Here is a 21,897-nt window from a genome sequence, read left to right as displayed (position 1 = left end):
AGCTGTGGGGAGAACATCAAGACAGCATGAAGAGGAACTTAGCTGCTGAATGATCTGCTCTAAGCTTTTGTAGTTTATTTGGCTGAATTGGGACATTTTGTCAGGATAAGTTCCAGCTGAGTACCGCTTTGGTTCTGGAGCTGGTGTGGATGTACTAACTGATCCTCTAATTTTTAGGATTTTCTCAGTAAAGAAGTTAGCAAATTCGTTGCAGGCCCTGGTGGAGTGGAGTTCTGAAGCCACGGACACAGGAGGATTTGTTAATCTGTCGACTGTGGCAAATAAGACACGAGCGTTATTAATGTTTTTCTTAATGATCTCAGAGAAGAAAGATTCTCTTGCATTTTTCAGTTGTAAGTTATATCTGTAAAGTCTCTCTTTATAGATGTCATAGTGAACCAGGAGTCTATTCTTTCTCCACCTGCGTTCAGCTTTGCGACATTCCCTTTTTTCACTTCTAACTGATGGAGCATTTCTCCAAGGAGATTTTTTCTTCCCGTAAAAAACCTTCACTTTAACTGGAGCAATGCAGTCAATGATGTCTGAGACATTACCGGATACATTTTAAGATCCTGTTGTACGTTTTCAGATGTCTTAGCAGCTATGCCCCCTGTTATCTCTCTGATCTGCTCCAGTCGTATATCCCACAGCCCTCTCTTATTGAGTCCGCGCCCACAATGCAAGATGGTGACAGAGCTTTCTCTGTTGCAGGTCCTTTGACCCGGTAAGAGTTTTCTTGACATCCTCGTATCTTTATTATTCTAACTCTTGGGACTACTTCTATTAGGTTGTTTTATTATACAGAAATTTTGATTGGTCTTGCTGTTGTTTTAAGGCACTTTATAAATAAAGTGCTAAGGCAAGTAATTGAACTAATGTAACAAATAAAGTGATTGTATATCAACTCTGGTCCTGGCATTCCTTAAGATTCTGGAGGTTGGTTTTACTTAAAAGAAGGATCCTGAGATCCTTGAAGAAGTAAAGGAATAACATGTATTTTTTTTCTTACCGCAGAGGCTGGAAGTGCATTTTTAATTGGAAAACCAGTGATTAAACAGTGAACATGTGTAGAATGATGTTGGAGGATATGTGACCCTCAATCTTCTACATGTTTTCCACGACTTAAACCAAGTCCTGTGAGAGATTATAAGGCTGTGCTGTTGGGTGTCAAAGTCTTTTATTCATGATAACTGTGCAGCTTTAGCTTTATAAACTCCATGTGCGTGACTTTCATTACCTGCAGTTGCATAATTATGCAAACGCATACAGTGACGTTTTAAGCATTATCTGCAAAGCAGTTTTATGAGTTGCTGTGAAGTAAAGGCTGCTGAATCGTCCACATTTTTGAAACCCCCATATGTCCTGTGGCTCTGTTCTGCTGAGCTGCTACCTTTTACCGGATTTTAATTCCCCAAACCCAAAACTTACCTACAAAAAAGTGGGTCTTCACCAGCTTTGTGCACCGACTCAGGGTATGTTAGTGCAAACTTAATGAATGAGGTAGCTTTTCTTTGTTTGTGCAGAACTGGATGGTGAAGTTATGTAAATCTTTTCTTGTTGTTTTCACCTTTATAACAGCCAACTGCAAGACCTCAAACTGTATCATGTATTAAAAAATCCACAGACTGTTGAAGTCTTGGAATCTGCTGTGATACAAAGAGACATTAGGACTGTAAGTAAAGAGTCTTACAAAGAGGTATAACTAACGCAAAGCGATTTTCATCTCCTTTGATGTGAGTTATTTTACGTTTGTCTGGTAGGTTTGGATGGTGTAGGTATGTTCAGGTACATCACAAAACAATTTGAGTCCAGTGAAGGATTTCAACATTTTCGTCACTTCAGAAAGTGAAGCCTATATATTACATAGCTTCATTATACAGAGAAGTATTTCAAGCCTTTATTTCTTGCAGTTGTGGTGATTATATCATATATATATATATATATATATATATATATATATATATATATATATAATGAAAACCCAAAATTCTGTATCTCCAGAAAATATTGTGTCAGATCTGTAATAAAAAAAAAGGCTTTTTGTTCCCAAAGTGTTACCCAAAGAAAATATGTAGCCCACTTCTGGTGCACCCTAACCCTTTTCACCAGTGTAGCCGGCCACAACGGAGCAATGTTTTAATGGTGCCCTTTATTATGTCTTCAATGAGCTTGATCTTCAAAACCTTCACAACTGGCTGCTGTAGGAGCTAAAACAGAGCGTGTTGCTTGGAATTTGCATCACATCCGGTTGGTCCTACCCTTTTTCCGCTGACACTGTTTGTCCCGCTCTTGAAATCAGCTCTACCGGCAGCTTTTCAGACTGATATGCCGTGTTTATGGTCTAAATCAGTTTGGCTGGCCAGGCTAGGAGGGAAGCTCTGTCCCGATGGTTCTTTTTGCTGTCCTCACCTCTCTTTGACCAAAACTAACTCCTTTGGTAAATGTACATTTGGTGAAACTAGTACTAACCTGCTAGTGACGCTTCTGCCTCTGTGACTCTAATAAACATCGATTAGACTCGCCACCGCACAACATCAGATCTTCATAGTGAGCGGGAGAAAAAACACCACTTTTATTTTAGTTTTCTTGTTGCCAACAAAAAGGTATCTGCTTCAACGTTTTCTAAGGCTGAGTCAAGGTTTTTATTGACAGCTAGGTTTAAACTTTTATAAGTTTTATTTAACAGTAGATCTTCAGGTCTGCACTACTAGAAGCTCAGGAAAACCTGTCAGTGCGTACCGCAAAAGTGGAAATAAAATCAAAAGGATGCTGCTATAAGAGAAGAGCGTCATCAGTTTAATTAGTTTCCTCCTTTTTTTTTTAAATATTCAATCTTTGGCAGCTTAAAAAAATGACCTAACATAAAACCACAAAGGTCCACACAGCATAAGCATAGCCTGAAACGAGGGCACGGAGCGCTCAAGCGACCTCCAGAGCTTCCTGTGTGAGGGATTCTGTGAGCAATTTTTGCTGATCCGGTCTCCTCCTTCTTACCTGTTTCTGCTTGTAATGAAAGCCGGAACTGCTGGGGGAATGAGCTAATGGGGGAAATGTGGGGAATAATAATAGAGGTCTGGGAGGAGATTATCAGCTCCGAGTTAATGTGTCTTTCACATGTTGACCATGTCTTTCTCCTTCCTTTCACAGGTGATTAGGAAAAATCCCCAGGACCCTGTCAGGTACTCCAAATCAGCACACTGAGGTGAGTGTGGGTGTGTGGTTCACTTTCAACTTGGTGCATTTATTTTGTAATGCGTGTTTTTACTGGTTGTGCTACATGGCTTCTCGTGCAAGCTGCTAATGACGGGGGGAAAGTTGACATTTGGGTGAGAGAGTTTGGAATACAACTGTTTGAAAAGTCAAATTTATACAAACTTGTGGTTTGACTGTAACAATGATATTTCTGATTAATTATTCATTGTAAGGTTTTGTTCTCAGCAAGCTCATCAAAGTAGCTGCTCACATTCACTAGTGATTAGCTTGATAGGGGCGGTTACCTCCAACTAGCTGTTAGCTTTATCGCTCGCTTCCTGTGACTAGCTTTTAGCTCTAATAACTACTGTCATTAGCTATTAATTCTAACTATCAAGCCAACACCTCCACCTTCATTAGTGGTTCATTTTATGTGTTACTGGGTTAAACTAACCATTGGCACGAACTACCTGTTAGCTCTGACTAAGTGTGGCTATCTGAAAGCTAACATGCGCTAGTAGTTTCCTCAAACTTTACATTAGCTCTGACTTGCTGATCAAGTAGGGTGACCAGACGTCCCCGATTCCCGATTTGGATGACCTGTCCCCGGCAAAAGCTGTCCCCGGAAATGTCCCTGATTTCAGCGTATCATGATGGAGTAAAAAAAGAGCAACAAGAGGTATTTAGCTGGTGTTGCCGCTGTCCCGATGTAGTAGAATGGCTGGGCCCATCGGCATAGCAGATCTCGATGGTCATTCGACTGAATTTGTGGTTTCACTGGTGAAAAGGATTAGGGTGCACCAAAAGTGGGCTAAATATTTTGAGACGGCCAAAAGCAAAACATTATCCTCAGAATCACTGAATATCACAGTGTGGCTTTACACTTTCCTCACAGAATGCAAACGTTGAAAGGATTTTCTCACTACAGAACCAAGAGGAGGAACCAGCTTTCTGTTAAGTCACTGAAGGGAATTCTGCTTGTGCAGTAAAATTTAAACATACTTCTTGCAAACACTTTAATGCTTATTTAAGCAACCAAAGGCCAGCTCTGCAGCAAAATATGAACGTGACAAGGATGAGAAAAAAATTACAAGGAAAAAGAAAACTAAAGATTTATACACAGTTTTTTAACTGTCTTTATGAGACAGCTACTGTTTTATTTGCATTAAAAGGAAATAATGTGAGACTTGTTTTCTCTGAATATTACTCCAAGTTTTTTATCTATTTGTCAAGTATGACCCCAAAAAAATAGCTATTATTGTAACTGGTTAATTTTCTAATACAGTATAATCATTTTTCTCCCTTTATTTAATTCCAGAATTTTTTAAAGAAATGTATTGTTTTAATTATGAAAAGCTATCTCAAGTTTATTTAACTACTCTTTCTAACCACACAGAGAAGGCATACTTTCAATTTATTCAAATTATAATCTTCTTATTTTTAAGTAGTGGCTATGTCCAACTAGCTTCTTAATATGATATATGGTGCTTTTTTCTTGAATTTATTCATGTTCAAGTTAACTTTGTTTTGAACCCTTGTGAGTTATATATAGTATGGCATACTCTCATATTGACCAGTGCTTGTATGAAGTTGGGAGCATGTCTAGAAGATTTTCAGTTGCTAGATTTTTAGCCAATGTTTCTGAAAGCTTGTTTTTATATGTATAATCAAAGCCCTGACATTTCTTTTCCACCATCTCTCAAACGGTTATTTTTATAAACATTTTTCCTCTATAATCCAGTTTGTTTGAACATAAAAGGTCATTTTTTTCTGTATCCTTGGATACACAAACGTACCCACTTCTTAACAGATGCAAAGAGTGTGATCTCGGTATGTAGAAAAAAATCAACAAAGAAATCTAGACCTATTGTTGTGATTAAACCCGAAGCAGGTTTGCTATCGGCTATTTTTTTTCCTTTTCTTTATTCAGTTAAATTAACAAAAACTGCAAAAAACAGACCAAAGACTGAAACACACATCTGGGGCAAGCCCACAAACAGCAAAGGGACAACAAACATCCACATCATATCAAGTCTATCTAAGGCTTGTCGGGATTTACATCCGGAAGGAGAAAAAGGTCACTTGACCTTTGGAAAAAGTAGACTTCAGATGAATTCTGAATCTGTATTGTAAATCTACTATCCCTGAATTGATAGATAGCTTCACTTGCACGGCATTACACCAGCCTGCGGCAGCGAAAGAGCTGAACTTTAAGGTGAAGGTCTTTTGTTACTGGGCCATCCAGTTCTAATCCTCACCTCTAATTGGACATCTAATTGGGCCTCTAATTGGAATGCCTCGTGGATACCAACAAAGAGGAAACCCCTATGCAGACCCAGAACTCCCCGGAGGGACTGTCCACCTTCTTCCTGTAACCCATAACACTTTTGCCTGAATTATTTATGTGACTGCAGGACCACCCTTCTTACGTGTAAACACCTGCTCTCTTTCAGAGTAAATGCAGAGATACAGATGAAAACATGTGTATGTGCACTGTCCGGCCGCCATACCTTTATATTTCTTAGCCATTCATAAATCTCAGAAATCTGCTTTTTCCATATTCTGCATTTTACTGATTATGATTTAACTGCATCTCAGAAATGTAACTGAGAAAAATGTATTCTTGACACAATATGTGACTTGGCATAAACTCTAAAAGAAAATCTGCCTATTGAGTCACCTGACAAGTCCTAAAATGCCACCCCAAGCTATGCCATGCATGTGGTAAATGCCGGGGATGTTACAATGCTCAGCCAAATATTGTCATTATTTAATAAAGATATCAACAGACGTTTTGCACTGACTAAGAAAATGTAAGAGCTAAAAACGGCTCTAAAAGAAAGCATTTCCGTATCTGATAGGCTTTATGCTCACCAACAGCTGCAGTTATTTCAATGGTCTGGCTGTTGACTTCCTGCTTGTGCATTATGTCCAAGTTATGGAATTAACTGACAATCATTATCCTCTTTCCTTAGATTTGGGTTGTTCTCTCCCTCATAACAAAATTTGCATTTAGTTCATAATTGCAGGGCAAAAGCTGTTTCCAAAGGAAAGATTGTTTTTGAGGGGTGAAGGGAGATTTGTCTTGTTTACCTGGTTGTGTCCACCCACATCCCTTGCACAGATTGAATAGATACTTTTTCAGTCTTGCAAAAGCAAATAAAGCTTTGAGTCCCCTATCTCACAGCTTGTTTTTTTTTTTGCAAATAGTGCTTTGTTTGCACAGACTTGCAGGTAATAGTCTAAACCGTTTGTGTGCAGGATGTATGGTGTCTGCAGAGATGTTATTTGGTGTCTTCATGACCATGGCACCTGGGTGGAGGGAAGGTCAATCCTGACGATCCTCTCTGCAGACCTTTTTGTGTGTGGCAGTCTGGCCCTGTCCTGTGCTGTCACTGAACCAAAGCACAGTGAAAGCAACAAGACAGGACAGGGCTGAATGATTGCAGTTTAGAAGATGACGAGTAGGTCCTGTGGCAGGTTGTACTTTTCCCGCACTTGTACATTTCCCGCTGAGCTGTTTTCCAAACTTCATCTATGTATGTGGACCATCTCAGGTCCTGATAAATGGTGGCTTCTGGGAGCTTAAAGTAGTCCCCGGTAGTTCAAGTTTAGTTGAGGATAGTGAAGACACCGAAGTTCTGATTCAATAGAAATAAATAGAAAGAATAAATATTTTCATACAAGCAATTGGTTTTCTTACTAGGAGAGCCTCTTACCAGCCCATGCCTAGACAGCATACATGTTTTGGTCTTTAAAGGAGCAATAAAGAAAATGTCATTATTTCAGATAGAAATAATCTATCTAAACATCTAGAAATAATAATAATCTAGAAATAATCTACTTATTTCAGATAGAAATTATTTCAGATAGAAATAATGAAATAATAATGGGTTTGCAGCTGGAGTGGAGGTCACACATCTTGTTTTGCTCTAGAGACAGCACTCAACAGCCCACCTAAATTTCGTAATTGCTCCTTTAACAAATGCTCAATACATAAAGAAGTAAAAAAAAAAAACATGAATAAATGGTGTATTTTTCCCACAAACTAAACATTTTTTTTGTTTAAAAAAATGTTTATTAAATTTGCAGTTTACATATGGATCCGAAATACGGTTTAGCAAAAATGGACCCTAAAGATCACCAAGCTTCTAAAGTGTTTAAAGGTAATAAAAGATAATTCTCTGTCTTGTTAAATCTTCCTAAGCAGATCACGATGAGACCGAAAGGCTGTACGCACACCCTCAGCAGTCAAGATGTTCTGTTTTATACATTATTTTGCTGCTACAGTTGGTTCTGTTTGAGAGTTTGGTGGCAGTGAAGTAAGTCGGCTCGACAAGGTGACACATCTAGTAACACAGGAGCATTTGTTTTTGCTCCCGGCGTCGCCTCTCTCTGCGGTTCTGTTTGATTTCATAAAGCCACTTCTGTTTTCTCGCTGTGGGAAACAGCTCTGAAATCAGCCTAACCGCTCTGGAAACATGACAATATTTGCCACAATAAGGCTGACTGCTCCGTTCCTTTGTGCCGTACAGGAACAAGCACCTGGATCCTATCTCACGGCAAACCATATGCTGCGTGGGCCTGGATTCAGGAGGGGCACCTGTGCTTTTCTGCTCTAAAGAAACTGAAAAAGGCTGTCGGGTCACGTAGGATTGAAGGCAACCTAAATGCTCACAACTTTACTGTTAGCAAATGATAAACTCAGTTTTATGTGAATAGCACCAAGCCACAGCAAAAGTTATTTAAAGGCACTATATAGAGGAAAGAAAAAACTGCCTCAGACTAAAAGCAGCACAATTCAACACAATCATGGTCCGATTCCAACTGAATACCTCTAAGGTTTTGTCTCAATTTAAGCCGGTAATAATCGTGTATTGATATCCAAAGTTGAATTAAAGTTAAAGCTTAATCATGCAAATTAAAGTTAATGCAATAGTTCCAAAATAAATAAAAATTGTATGTCTGAAAATGGGGGAAGAACCAACAGCAACCTCATTATGGGCCTTATAGGGAGATCCTCCAATAAAATTATTTTTGTGCAGTTTTACTAATCATGATTCCTAGAAATGAATAAGTAAAGCATTAAATGAAGATTTAGTGACATACTGTCTGAAGTTGCAGGTTAGCTGAATACATTTTGTAGAGATCAACCAGCTTTTGGTGTAATTCTACCTGGATACTTGACAGAATTACATACTTAATTAAATAATAAATTAGATAAATTATGAATTAATTAATAAAATAAAATAAATAAATAAAATAAATTAAATAAAAATAAATTAGATACTTGGCAGAATTACACATTCGTTTAAATTAGTTGCACTGCAAAAACACAACTAAAAATTAGTAACATTTTCTTGAAATTAGTGTATTTGTCCTTGGTTTGAGCAGTTAAATAAGATTATCTGCCAATAAAAAGAGTAATTTTACCCCTAAAATGAGACAGTTGATGGAGATGAATTGTTCCTATTTTAAGTGCAAAAATCTTAGTCCGTTGGCAGATCATCTTATTTACCTGCTCAAATAAAGTACAAATACACTAATTTTAAGAAGATTTCATCTTATTTTTAGTTCTGTTTTTGCAGTGTGGTTACCTGGCACAAACTCAGCTTTTAATTATCGTTAATAAACTTTTAAAACAGTGCAGGCTGGAGCTTTGAAAAGCCACGTCAGAAACCTGTGGTATCCTTCCCAAAACCAGTTTGGACGAGTGTTTGAACACTCTTTGATTTTTGCATTTGCTTCGTGTAATACACCAGGAGCACAAGCAGTGAAGCAGCCCCTCAGCAGCATGCTGCCGCCATTGTGCTTGAGTAATCAGGCCTACAGTGTTCTCAGAGCTAAAGACCCAAGGCTTTGCTTCTCCAAACATGTCAGCATCTAAAAAGCTCAATCTTTGTCTCACCTGGGCATAAAGGTTTTCTTCAGATGGCATTCGGCTGGTCCATATGGGCAGCTGCTGCTTTCAGTAGAGGTTGAAGGTGTCAATAGCGGAGCAGGGTTTTTTTTTTTCTTCGTTGACGCACTCTTGATCCATGCTGATCTAAAACTGGGTTCGCTCTGGATAGTGAAACTGGTGTTCCAGCACCAGCACTATGAGCCTGATCGCTTCATTGGCGTTACTGAGTCATCTTTCGCTTGCCAATATGATCCCACTGAACTGAACGTGGCTACAGTTGATCTTGAAATCTACTTCTTAACGCTTGACTGGGGTCCTAGAAACTGCCTAGTTTTCAACCAGTTGTGCTGCGTTATTGGTCCAGGTCAGTGTAACTCCCAGAAACCTCGGGTTATCCACCTCTTCCCCCAACTTCCTGTGAATGTGGAGAGATGGGGTGTGTTCCAACTATCGGCTTTCGTCGATGATCACCTCCTTGGTTTTGGAGGTGTTGAGGATGAGGTCATTACTGGCACACCGCTGGATACGGGGATGCGGTTCAGTTCTGTACGCCGACTCATCGTCTACTGAAATCAGACCCACAACTGTGGTACAATTAGAAAAATTGAGATGTTTGATGAGGGGCAGATCAGGATGCAATCATCTGTGAATCGTGTCCAGAGGCAATGGACACAGCAACCAGCCCTGTTACTTTTTTAATCGCTACGATCCAGTCCTGGAAAATGAGTAACTTAAATAAAACATTAATACCCCTAAAAGGAAAATATATTAAAAATTTTCTTGTACATGAGTGCAAGAAAACCTCTAACCATTACAGCCCCCCAAAAAAAGCAAAATGTTAGATGCTAAGTAAGCTTCTTTCATGATAACACCAATAAAATGTCAAGAATTCATTATAAATGAGGAAAAACTACAACTACTGCAAGATCTGGTTCTCTTTAACGGAGAAAAAATCGCTTCAAAAATCAATATAAAAAACTTTTAAAGTAATAGCTTTGAGAGCAGCATGCAGATATTTATAAAACTTGAGTTTTGCAAAGACCTAATTTTGTTTCTCTGGCAGTTTAATGTTCAGGGAGGATTGGGTGGTGATTTTACTGCTGATTATTCTGAAAGAATCTGATGAAAAGACGCGAGTCAGAGGAGAAAGAGAGAGAGAGAGGGGGAGGGAAGCAGAAGAGTGTGGTGGATAGATGTATAGTTGGGTAAGAGAGGCAAAAAAGGGAGGATTGTTGGAGGCAAAAAGAGATTAAAATGTGTAGACATGTGGAAGCAAAGGTGAGACGTCAGAGGAGGACAGAGTGGAGAGGAGCATGTGATGGCCTGGCAGGTCTCCAAAGGCTCCCGGCGGCGATCCAGCTGCTTCTAAAGGAACCACCTCAAAGAGGCCCGTTAGCAATGCCAACAATACCGGGAGGAGAGGAGCGACGGGAGAACAGGAGTCAGAAACGGAGAAAGGGAGCCTGGAAAATGGATCGTCACGGGAGGCTGAGTGCAGGCAAAAAGGGAAAGGCTCAGGCAGGACTCTGGGGGGGGGGGGGGGGGGGGGGGGGGAGGTAAGGTAGACTCAGAAGTGAAAAGCAGTAAACGCAGCATAAACCCTCTATTCTGCTGTGACTGTTATAAACACAGAAAATACAACACAATCAGAAACAAACACCCGGGCAGCTGACTCTCTGGGAGAGATGAGCTGTTTGTGTGAAAGTCGGACAGAAGGAGGATTTTCATTGCGGGTCTGGGTGGAGTTGAGGAATCAGTCGCTGCTGGGAGAGACCAAGCAGTCGACGCAGCTTCCACTGCCAGTCGCAGAAAGATAACGTCTCAATTTCAGCCCCAACTAAATGGCTGTCTTCTTATAGATGTGTTCAGTCTATGAACTATAGCTCTATGCCTGAGAACATAAACCAAACTAAGGCAGATTCTTTCTTTTTTTTTACACCATCAGACAGCACCCCTGCTTCCAACATGGAGTCACTCTGATGTCACACCGCTGCATTTGAAACTAGATATTTACCCATATATATAAAATGTTTTTTTTTTTTCTACTGTCAAACATTTCTTGTGTTAGGTCAGTTTGGATCACCGAAATGATTTGTATTTGCCAAATACCCGTCTGATTACACACAATAATCAAAGAGGATAGATTTTTTCAAAAACGTTTGGATTATCATGGTCCAAAACTTCAATTTAAGATCATCAGACCCCGTGACATGTATTCGTAAGTGAAGGCTTTCTCTCTGGGAGCGTTTCTAAGCTGTAATTTGGGTTTTTTATGTTGTTTTTGGAGTCACCGCGCTGTCACGTCGAGGGAGGCAGGAGCTGGATCGAAGAGCAGACAGGAGCTCGGCATCTCCAGGGTGTAGAAAACCATTTTAATGACCTTAAGCAAATGAACCTGCACAGAAACAGGAAGGCAGGGCACAGTGTGTCCACGAGGAGCTGGGGAACGCGCAGGGGGGGGGTTTGCGTAACAGAGGATCCGACAAATGTGAAGTGATGACCAGGTGGCTCTCATGCAGGGGAAGTGAGGAGAGAGAGAGAGGGGAGAGCGTGGAGAGTAGGTGAAAGTAATCAGACGATGTGGGTGACAGCTGAGGGCAGGGAATGAAGGCAGGAAACCGAGGGAGAGGGAGAATAAATGATACGGGCAAAGCAGGCAGGAAACAGGGGAGCCTGACGCAGCATAATACAGAATCATAAAGAATGAACTAATAGAATCCACTCACTAAATCACAAGGTAAAATTAAACAAACACGAAAGGATAAAAAAAAACTGGGGAACGCACCGAGCCCAGCAGTCCAAACAAGCACGAATCCCTGGGGATCGTGGCCACGGCTTCTTCCTCAGAGTGGCCTTCTGGCCCATTTCAGCTCACGACTCGTGTCTCTGTGGGCTGTGACGCTTTCTTACGAGCTCCAGCCAGGATCAGAGGGTCTTCTGCTGTTTTTTCCTGCGTAGATGCATGCATATTTCACACCGAAATACATCCATCCCTGGAAAAGCGAACCGGAATTAGTATGGTGACTGCGCTCTTCTTCATCTCAGCGCAATGTATCTTCCACCAGAAGGTAGGACTGCTTGGTGGCAATTTTGTGGATGTCAGCTGTCCTGAGTTGTTTTTGATTTAAAAAAATAATAATAATAATTCCTGCCAGATTACCGTTGTTCAGGTTGATTTATGCTTTCTGTTAGATTCTGAATAGAAAGTCTTACGATACCAAAACCTTAGTTGAGTCATGGATCTAAGTTTGGACCAGCCTGGATTCAATTATTTCTTGTACAAGTAGAGAGATAGAGAAAGCATAACGGGCAGGGCCACATTTAAAGCAGTTCACTATTTTACTGCCTTGTTCATCCACTGTAATGTGCTGTTGAGGTGAAGGGTTTATGAATATGTATTTTGGTTTGCTGCAATTAAAGTGGAGATGGCTTTTGTTTCACCATAGTTTGAAGTGTTTCTGTTTTGTAATATTCCTGTGAGGATCAGTCATCTGTCAGCGGTATAACGATGTATGTTTCACCAGAATACCTGAGGACTAAGGTGGTTCGTGACGGTCTAATACAAGAACTGCTTTACAGAGACGGGCTCAGCACACGTGTTGTGATGCTACAGTGTTAACGATGAATGCAGTGCTAAAAAGTATGTTTGAAAAAGCTTTTGCATACAAAAAACTCCAACCTGTGTATGCATGTTTAAATTTGACTTGCAAATTTCAGTGCACCTTTATGACTTGTTTTAATGCATTTGCTTTACTAACATATTTCTGAACTAAATTGTAATCGATCCACTGTAATATTTTTATTTGCCGACTGGATTACAGCAGTCCATTTGGCTTCCTTTCTTGTCAAAGTTCTTTTTTTCTGTTTTTTTGTATCGTCTCTACAGATGCTCTTTGCCATTTTAGCTCTGTTTTCTGCAGCTGTTTAACTTAACCACAACGAGGTGAATTAATGATGGCAGAAATAAAAATAAAAGACGTGACATCAGATTTCCAGAATGGGCAGTTTTCCCACTGAACAGGCAATATTGGAAGGCCTTTATCTTGAACAACAGTAATCTGTGGAGATTTCACATCACAGCTGCTGAGCTGATTTCCCAGATGAGGGAAATCAACAGCTATTCCCCCCAGGTAATAATTATCCTTGTGGCACAGGTTGGGAATGTTCTCGACCGTTTTGCTCTAAGAGCTTGTACCATTAATGCATGCTTCACGTGTGTATGACTTCTTTGTTTTACCAAAACAAAGAAGTGAACCTACATAAAAAACGTGTCCTCGGCTTTAGAAAGCTAATCCCTCCAGCTGAATGCAGCATCATCCATCCATCAGGCTGTTAGATTAAAACCCCAAAAATAATTTAACCAGTGAGGGAATCCTTTACAAAGGTATGGGTTGATGATACATTTTGGTTTTAGACTTTCCAGGTCAGACATGTAGGCCTTCTTCAGACATATTAGGATATTGTTTTGCCAGCTGCTGGTCAGATAGTCTCACATATTTTATATTTGGGTATAAGGAGGAATTAATGGTCAACTATATGACTGCAAGGTACCAAAAACAGCCCAAAACCAAGAGCCCTTCAACGTTTCACTTGGTAATTGGTATGAGGTGTTTTCCCTGATATGCTGTTGGTTTGTTTTTCTCCAAATATGACGCCCTGCATAAGAGTGAAGCATCTCTACTTTATTTCACATTTCAGTACAGAGACAATGCAAAGTGCTTTACATGATTCAAATACAGGGGGAAAAAAGAAAAGAAAAAACAGAATAAAAGCAAGTAGGAATAAAATCTAGAAACAAAATAGAACATGGAAAAATATAAAATAAAAGCAAACATTAAAACAGTTGGACTACAAAGTTAAACTAATGATGTTTCAGTAGAACTATTTAACTAGAATAGTCGAAGGTAATCCTAAACAAATGTGTTTTTTGATTTAAAGGAACTCAGGCTTTCAGCACTTTTACAGTTTTCTGGAAGTTTGTTCCAGATAAGTGGAGCATAGGAACTAAATGCTGCTTCTCCATGTTTTGTTCTGGTTCTGGTTGTGGTTCTGCAGAGCAGGCTGGAGCCAGAAGACCTGAGTGGTCTGGATGGTTGATACACTGATAACAAGTCTGTGATGTATTTAGGTACTAAGCCTTTCAGGGATTTATAGACTAACAGAAGTATTTTAAAGTCTATTCTCTGAGGTACAGGGAGTTAGTGGAAGGACTTTAGAACTGGGGTGATGTTCTCTACTTTCTTAGTCTTAGTGAGTTCCAAAAAAAGTAAAAACAAAACAACTGGACTTGTTTTCCGTAGTGAAGACGTTTCGCTTCCTCTCCAGGAAGCTTTCTCAATTCAAAAAGTCTGGAGTAATGTGGAGTAACAAGCTTTATACCATTACCAGACAAAGGCCTTGTAATGGCTTAGATAACATGCAAATTCAACCGAAACAGGTCCACCCCTTAGTAATGGGCGGTCGAAAATATAAAAATATAAAATAAACCGCCCATTACTAAGGGGTGGACCTGTTTCGGTTGAATTTGCATGTTATCTAAGCCATTACAAGGCCGGGTCCATGTTTTCTACGTTCTTAGTCTTAGTGAGGACGCGGGCAGCAGCGTTCTGGATCATCTGCAGCTGTCTGATCCACTTTTTAAGCAGACCTGTGATCAAGTAATCAATTTCACTAAAAATAAACGTATAGATTAGTTCATTCAGGTCCAAACTTGCAAACCGAAATCCTGACGTTCTTTTTTTTTTTTTTTTTAGAGAGGCTTTCTGCTTTTAACTCTTCCCAATAAGCCATCATGTTCTAAATGAACGACGATGTACTTTCTTTTTTGTAACTTTGGCTATGTAGAGCATCTTGGAATGAAAATTCATCACAAATGTCCTCCTCTGTGTTCCAAGTTGATAGACAATTAAAATACCAGCTCAAATCTATCAGTTCATGTCTTGCAAGGCTACAGCGGCGGCGGGAGAGAAACTCGGGTTTGCTGGCATTTTGCAGCGTTCCATATGACTTCCCACAGCAGGAAATTCCTCCTGTGAGGCCCTATGATAATAGGCCCATATGTGTCTGCCGCGGTGACAGTAATTAATTGCTACACAAAACTTACGAGGTTGCCCAGCGGAGAACAGTGACCTCCATACATGAGTGCAATGACACAGTGGGGCTTTTTTTTACAGCAGCGTTGGGGGAAAAGACTGGGAGGGGAGGGGGGGGGGGGTCGATGGGGGGTAAATTAGTTAGCGAGCCGACCTTCCCCCGATAAGGCAGCGACGACAGCCACTCGCCTCGATCGTTTTGGCCTGGGATTGGAGAAGTGAAATGGTGTGGGAGGTCAGCTGGGGATTTATTGCACGCACCCCCCTCATAACCCTCCCTGAGGTCGGTTCATTGTGTGTGAGTTATGCAGAGGCTGGGCAGGAAGAGAACCGAATAGCGTGGTAGAAAACGACGGAACAGTGAAGATTCACGGTGACGTGGGAGGAGGAGAAAGCAGGAGCACTTCAGGAAGGATGCGGCAGCCGCTTTCAGAGGAACGGTGGGAGCAATGACGAGATGCTGAGCTTGATTGGGAAGCGTTTTCTCGGGACGAAGCACAAATAGAAGCCGGCGGGGGTTCCTGTGACTCAACAAAAAGAAAAAAAAAGCCTAATGAACCTGCTTCAAGCTTTAAAGATAAATGATGAAATGATTGATCTCAGAGCATCTCGGCTTCACGTTTCTGGGGGACGCGGTGATCCTAAAACTTCGAGTGGCTGGAAAAACTGAAGAAAATTTTAACACGATTCTTCCTTTTTTTGGGATATGCCTTTAAAAGACAGCATGAACTTCTGGAATTAATGTAAGAGGAAATAAAAGCACCATCTACAGCTGTGTAGCCTGTTTTCTAACTGTTTTTTTTTTATTTGACAGATATGAAACGTGCTAATTCAGATCTTGCGAGCCAACGGCTTCTGGGTGCGCTTTATGTGGGTTTGATTCTATGGAGGTGAAGCTTGTTGATGAGATGCAGACTCAAAGACCGAACCATGCAATTTAAATAAATGCATCTTTTATCCCAGCTAAATCCCTTTAATGTTAAGTTAGCAAAGACCTTGAGAGTCTAGGCAGGATCAATAAACCCTTACAAGAAGGCAAAAAGAATTACTAATGGATTAACATGATGTTACACTGATGGATCAGTTTGCTTGTCTTGATGAGACCCTCTGAACAGATCCTTGATCTGATGCTACAGAAGAGTGAAAACATACTTTATTGTACTTATTCGAAAGCTCCTAAAAATAGTTGATGTCCTCCATTTTAAGACTATGTGCCATTCAGTGGAATGGCTGATTTCAAATTGTTTTGAGACATCTTTCAATCCCTTACCAGACTCATGACCAGCTACAATCTTCTTCTTGAAGGCCTCAGGCAGCTCTTTGCTTCTCAACATGGAGTCGACGCTCACCTAAGTCAGGCGCTCCAAACTGAACGTCTGAGATTTAAACAGGGCACACCTTCACCAGACGGCTTTATTAATGCTGTCCATAAGGTATGGTACACCTGTGTGTGCTTTTAACACTTTATATGGAAGTCAATCCGGATGTTTTTCCTCCTCAGCAAAAGCTGCTTTTGTTTTTAACACATTTGGTGGAACGTTTTAAGAGTCGTTTGTGTAATTCAGCCCAAAATCTACTTTTTTTGCAGATAAACTGTACAGACTGGGCCTAAGGGTGCTACTTTATTGTAACTGTGTAATTTTTTACATTTTTATGTGAACTTAAGTTCTGCCCTCTTAGGGTTGAATGGTGGCTATTCCAGTTTACTTTTCCTATCAGGGCAAATTGTACTTTATTACGTCATCATAGCCCTGCATTCGTTTATTAAAGCATTTTAGTCAGACTCAGGAGTTGGGTACGCTAGCATTGGGGGCATTGATCACAAATTGACATTTGGGCTCTGTTACTGCTTTGAACGTTAGCCCATGTTAGCAACATCCCGTCACCACACCTACACCTGTCCTGCATTCAGAGGTGGGGAGTGTGGCTTAGGGAAAGTAAAAACCCTGGATGGTTTTCTTTCATCCTGTTCACTTAACCAGGAGATTTTACTCGGTGCCTAAATTAAAATCAGACATCCATATGTTTAAGTTTGTAAAAAGAAACACAGGCTGAAGTAGGGTGTCCTAATCTTTTCACACCACTGCATGTCTGTTTTACCTCTGAACATCAAAAAGATTGATTCCAAACTCGTAATTGACTTTCATGCAAGTACAAACAGATCAGTCATAATTACCTTTTAATTCTAGAAACTCTCCCGAATATCAGTTAGATGGCACCTTTCCTTGCCGAGTGTGTGTGTCTCTACGTCCTGTCTGCTACACATCAGTCGTCTCTGAAGTCTACAAATCACATTTAATGGCTGCTCTTCAAGCTTTGATCAACCAGCCTGCTACCAAATGTTTCATTTGGCTGCTGAGTGAAGTTGTAACTGATGGGAGCTTTTACCGCAGCTCCAAGGTCTTCAACTACAGGAAAAAGCAAGTTGTTCTCCACAGCTGGACGTGGTCAGAGATGCTTGGTTATCTCACTCACTCACTCACTCACTCACTCACTCACTCACTCACTCACTCACTTTTGTGCCTGCTTAATCCTAAAGTCAATATTGGTGAGAGGGGGCTCAAATGAAAAAGGTCACCTGTTCATCATGAGGCCAACGAAGAACCATGAATGCACATTTATTCCTCCGGGCAATCTGATGCACCAGCTAATCTCAACTTTCTAGACTGTCGGAGGAAATATGCAGGAAAAACACTTTTGAAATCGGCCTCGGCTTCTCCCCCAAGAGACGGTGGGTCGATAATGGAGGTGGCTTCCCGGGCTTTCATTCACGCCGGCCTCACTGAGCCCCGGGAGCACAGGCTGAATCACATGGCCCCAGGTGCTGGTTCCAAGATGTTTGCCAAACTTAGACTTGGCTTTTGTTTTAAAGAAGGCCAACCCCCACCCCGTAATATTCTTTTTCATATAGGAGTAAAAGAATAAATAATACTTTTATTTTATAATGTATTATTATGAAATTATTATTATTATTATTATTATTATTATTATTATTATTATTATTATTATTATTATTATTATTATTATTATTATTTTATTTTAATAGTGTCCTGTCTGGCAATGTGGCATTAAGAATTGTTGTCTTAATGCCAAAAAGAGCCCAACAGATTTTACTTTCACAAGTGGAGCCTTACCGCTTTCGCCATAGTGCTCCGCTTGATTTACACATGCAAGAAGCTTTATTATAATTAATGCAGGGAATATTTCATGTCAGTGGACACTGAAACAAGAAGGTAGAAGAGAAAAAAAAGGAGAAATGGTGAAATAGAAAGAGGAGAGAAAAGAGAGAGAACGATACATCCTCAATCTGCTTCTTCACCTGCAAAGAGAGATGTAAAAAGAACAGCACAACCAGCCGATAAAGTATTACAGGTACAATCAAGTAATGCCTTGATATCACTGAAGTATATACAGTATTAGTTAATACGACATGTATAAAGTGACAGCTGAAGTTTTCTGTATAGAAGTGAATCTCTAAGTACCTGGATCCAAGCACCTGCAGGTGTTTGTGATAGTGCACTTGTGTATGTAAGGTTTGACCATGAGAAAAATGCTCAACAGTGGTTGTGAGGAGCCAAAGACCCCCAGAGCACCGAGGCAGACGCTAGTGGAACCACAACCCCAGATGCCCGAAATGACCCCCAGAGTAAATGTGTCTTAAGAAGGACCAACACAGGAAATCTGCCTATTAATAGTTTTACATGGTGAAAGTATTATTACGTATTATTTTTAGATAAATACATTTTTTATTTATTTTTTTATCTAAAAGTGGCTCCCAGTCCAAGGTCTACCCCGCCTTCCACCCCATGACCACTATAGATAAGCTCTAGAGCCCCAGAAACCCTGAAAGGATAACAGTATAGTTGGATGGATGGATGGATGGTTACTAAGGGCTAGGGTACGGCTGAGCTTTCACCTTTAACAAAAAACTGATTTATTTAGTTTTTTTATATACTTTGAACTAACTCTGAACAGAACTAACAGAAAATAGAAGATGTGCATGCACGAAGGCAAAGCGAACTGTATAAGCAGTTCAATAATCAGTAGTCGAAGTGTGAACCCGAGAGCTCTGATGACGCATTTTAGTTCTACACTGAGGGGAGAGAAAAGTCTGCCGCAAGAGTTTTAATTAGCACTTTAAAAAAAAGTTTGGCCCTTTCAGCTCCAACTCTGAATCTCAGAGACTTGTAGTCACAAAATTGTATTTATTCTAAATTTACTTTCAACTGTACAATAACAGCATGCTAAAAATATCTTTAAAAGGGCCCCTTTGGAATATGATTGTTGGATTTTACAAATGAAGATTTTTTTATGTTGCTCCCTGCAGTTGAAGTGAACAAGTGTAATTGTAAAAATAAAAATAATAAAAATAAAAAAAACGTCTTTCTGAGTGAAAATAAGTGAAAGACTAACGCATAACATTCAGTTATAAACCCAGACATCCATGCAATGACACAAGGTTGTTTAAAGGGAAGAAACCACCTGACATGATGGGAAGGACACAACAGATCATATTGTGCGTTATCTAAATCAACATTCACTTAAAATTACAGGTGTAAGAATAAAAAAAAACACAACCTTGCAGGTAATATGAAATGAGATTGTTGTCCAAATTCAAAGGGAACTGACTTGCAATCAGTTTAAATTTAATGCCATGACTTTTCCCTCTTCATTCTAATAAGAATACAACTACAGACTGATTATTGTTACAGCAATAAATATGTAAAGTATTTCCTGCAAAGACAGGAAAGGGATCTTTGTGATGTAATGGCCGACCCAAAAAGGAATGTGCGATTATTAAGTGTTAGAACCGACATTTTTTTGTTTGCCAAACTTATTCATATTTAATTGAATAGAACAGTATAGAACAGAATAATTGTTTACTGTCCCACAACGGAGAAATTCAGTTGAATCTGCTGCAAGTAAGGGAACGTCCACAACAGAAGAAGAAATCTAGTTTATCTTAGTTTATTTAGAGGCGTTTTAAATAAGATATTAACTGTAAAGTCAACCTAAATCATTCTCATTTCTCACCCAGGATGGAAGTAACATTCCCTATAAACAATCGGTCCTCTCCATCAACAAAGTGAGGCAAGTTTTTCACCTTTCAAACCTAGATGTATGGTCCAGAACTACTTCGGATCAGAGTGTAGTCCGTATTTACTTCCTGGTTCCTGAGCCAATCATATAATCAATTGTGTTGATCCGATTTTAACCACTAGGTGTCATTATTACTTATAGTTCCTTTAAAGGAGTCCACTTTAAGTGCCTTCTCTTCCTCTCCACACAGTGTCATTCCCTGGATGTTCACTGGTGTCAGTCTGGTCCACCTCCAGCTTCTTGGGTTTTTCCCCCACCTTAATTAAGATGTGGTAAAAAGTAAGACATGGTTCCACTGGAATAAATCCACAAAGTCCTGTGAAAACTGCCCACTCTGACTAATCCTCACTGGTGATGAGTTATCTGAGAACTTCTGAAGGTGGCAGCCAGGGCAGTTGATGGTGAAGTCTACAGAGTAGACCATGAACATGACCCCCTACATGACCCCTGTACCACAGACCAGCCAGTCAGACATTCTTACAAGTGACAAGATGCATTATACCTAATAGGAATGAGCCATAGGACAGTTTGCTTTCGTTGTATTTTTGTAATAAAAATAAAAGTAGTAAAACAAATACTTAAAAAAAAAGCTCAAAATTATTTTTGGTAATGCTTTTGGAAGTTCAATCTAAGATGTGCAGTTTTTTTCACTAAATACCAAACAATAACTCCATTTAATTATATTTTTAAATATTGATATTTATTAATGCACTCATGGACCCTGTGGAAAAAAAGTGTACAAATAGCAAAAGTAAACCTGCATGTTCATTATGATGGTTTGCTGAAAAGCCATGGACAACGCAGACCACTCTCCACTGTGGCTCTACCCTTTCAGGGGTTGTGAAACCTTTTTGACCAATCTGTCTGGATGATATGATTAAATTTAACTTTGTAAAGTGCCTTGAGATGACATGCGTTGTGAATTAGCGATATATAAATAAAATAAAATTGTATTTAATTTAATCCTGCCAGTTTTGGGGGCTTTAAGAACATAATTTGAGTTTGTCAGTAGCACATTAAAGAGGATTATTTTTATCATAATCATGTATTTTTTTTCTCATTTGGTTAACAATAATGACCACCATTTAAAACACTTGTAAACACGAACTCTAACATGTTTTAGATTTAGAACTTAGAGGGTTTGGATCTCGTCAGAGCTGCTCAAATAGGCTAATAGGTTAGCTTAGCTGGACTCTAAATAGCCCTCTGCTGTGATCTTGGTAAACAAGGGCTTCGATTTAGCTAGCTGTTAGTTTAAAGAACATCTAGCCCAATTAAGATTCAGTGTGAACTTGAATCTTGGTTGGCCTTAATTAGCTTTACCCAAAAAATAGTTATCTTCTGCATTTTCTCTATTGCCACTTTGCCATCTGTAGGACAGGACGCTGATTTCTCAGAACTACTCGTCACTCTTCTTAAAAATAAGTTTTCATGGCAGGTCTAGTTGTCCCAGGCTAAATGGGTGACACAATTACCCCTAAGAAGCTTTAGCAATTTTCAGTCATTTGATTTTTGATATTTATTAGTGCCAGACTTCACAGCAGGCATCTTGAAATTACACTGAAAATATTTCAGTGTATTTCCGAATTAAAGCAACTGCTCTGTCAAAAC

The 21,897-nt window shown here is 39.8% G+C and overlaps 1 protein-coding gene across 1 annotated transcript in view; it reads left to right on the top strand.

Moving 5' to 3' along the window:
* Nucleotides 1-3,147: 3,147 nt before the first annotated feature.
* Nucleotides 3,148-21,897, top strand: part of sgcd (sarcoglycan, delta (dystrophin-associated glycoprotein)) — a 224,883-nt gene continuing 206,133 nt past the window's right edge. Inside the window, exon 1 of the mRNA XM_012873406.3 lies at nucleotides 3,148-3,202. The gene's annotated coding sequence lies outside the window, so the exon portion shown is untranslated. The remainder of the gene's footprint in view (nucleotides 3,203-21,897) is intronic.

This window comes from Fundulus heteroclitus, chromosome 11, assembly GCF_011125445.2.
Source record: "Fundulus heteroclitus isolate FHET01 chromosome 11, MU-UCD_Fhet_4.1, whole genome shotgun sequence".
NCBI classification, from domain to species: domain Eukaryota; kingdom Metazoa; phylum Chordata; class Actinopteri; order Cyprinodontiformes; family Fundulidae; genus Fundulus; species Fundulus heteroclitus.
Note: the sequence above shows the minus strand (reverse complement) of the source record. Positions and strands in the feature narration are given on the sequence as shown.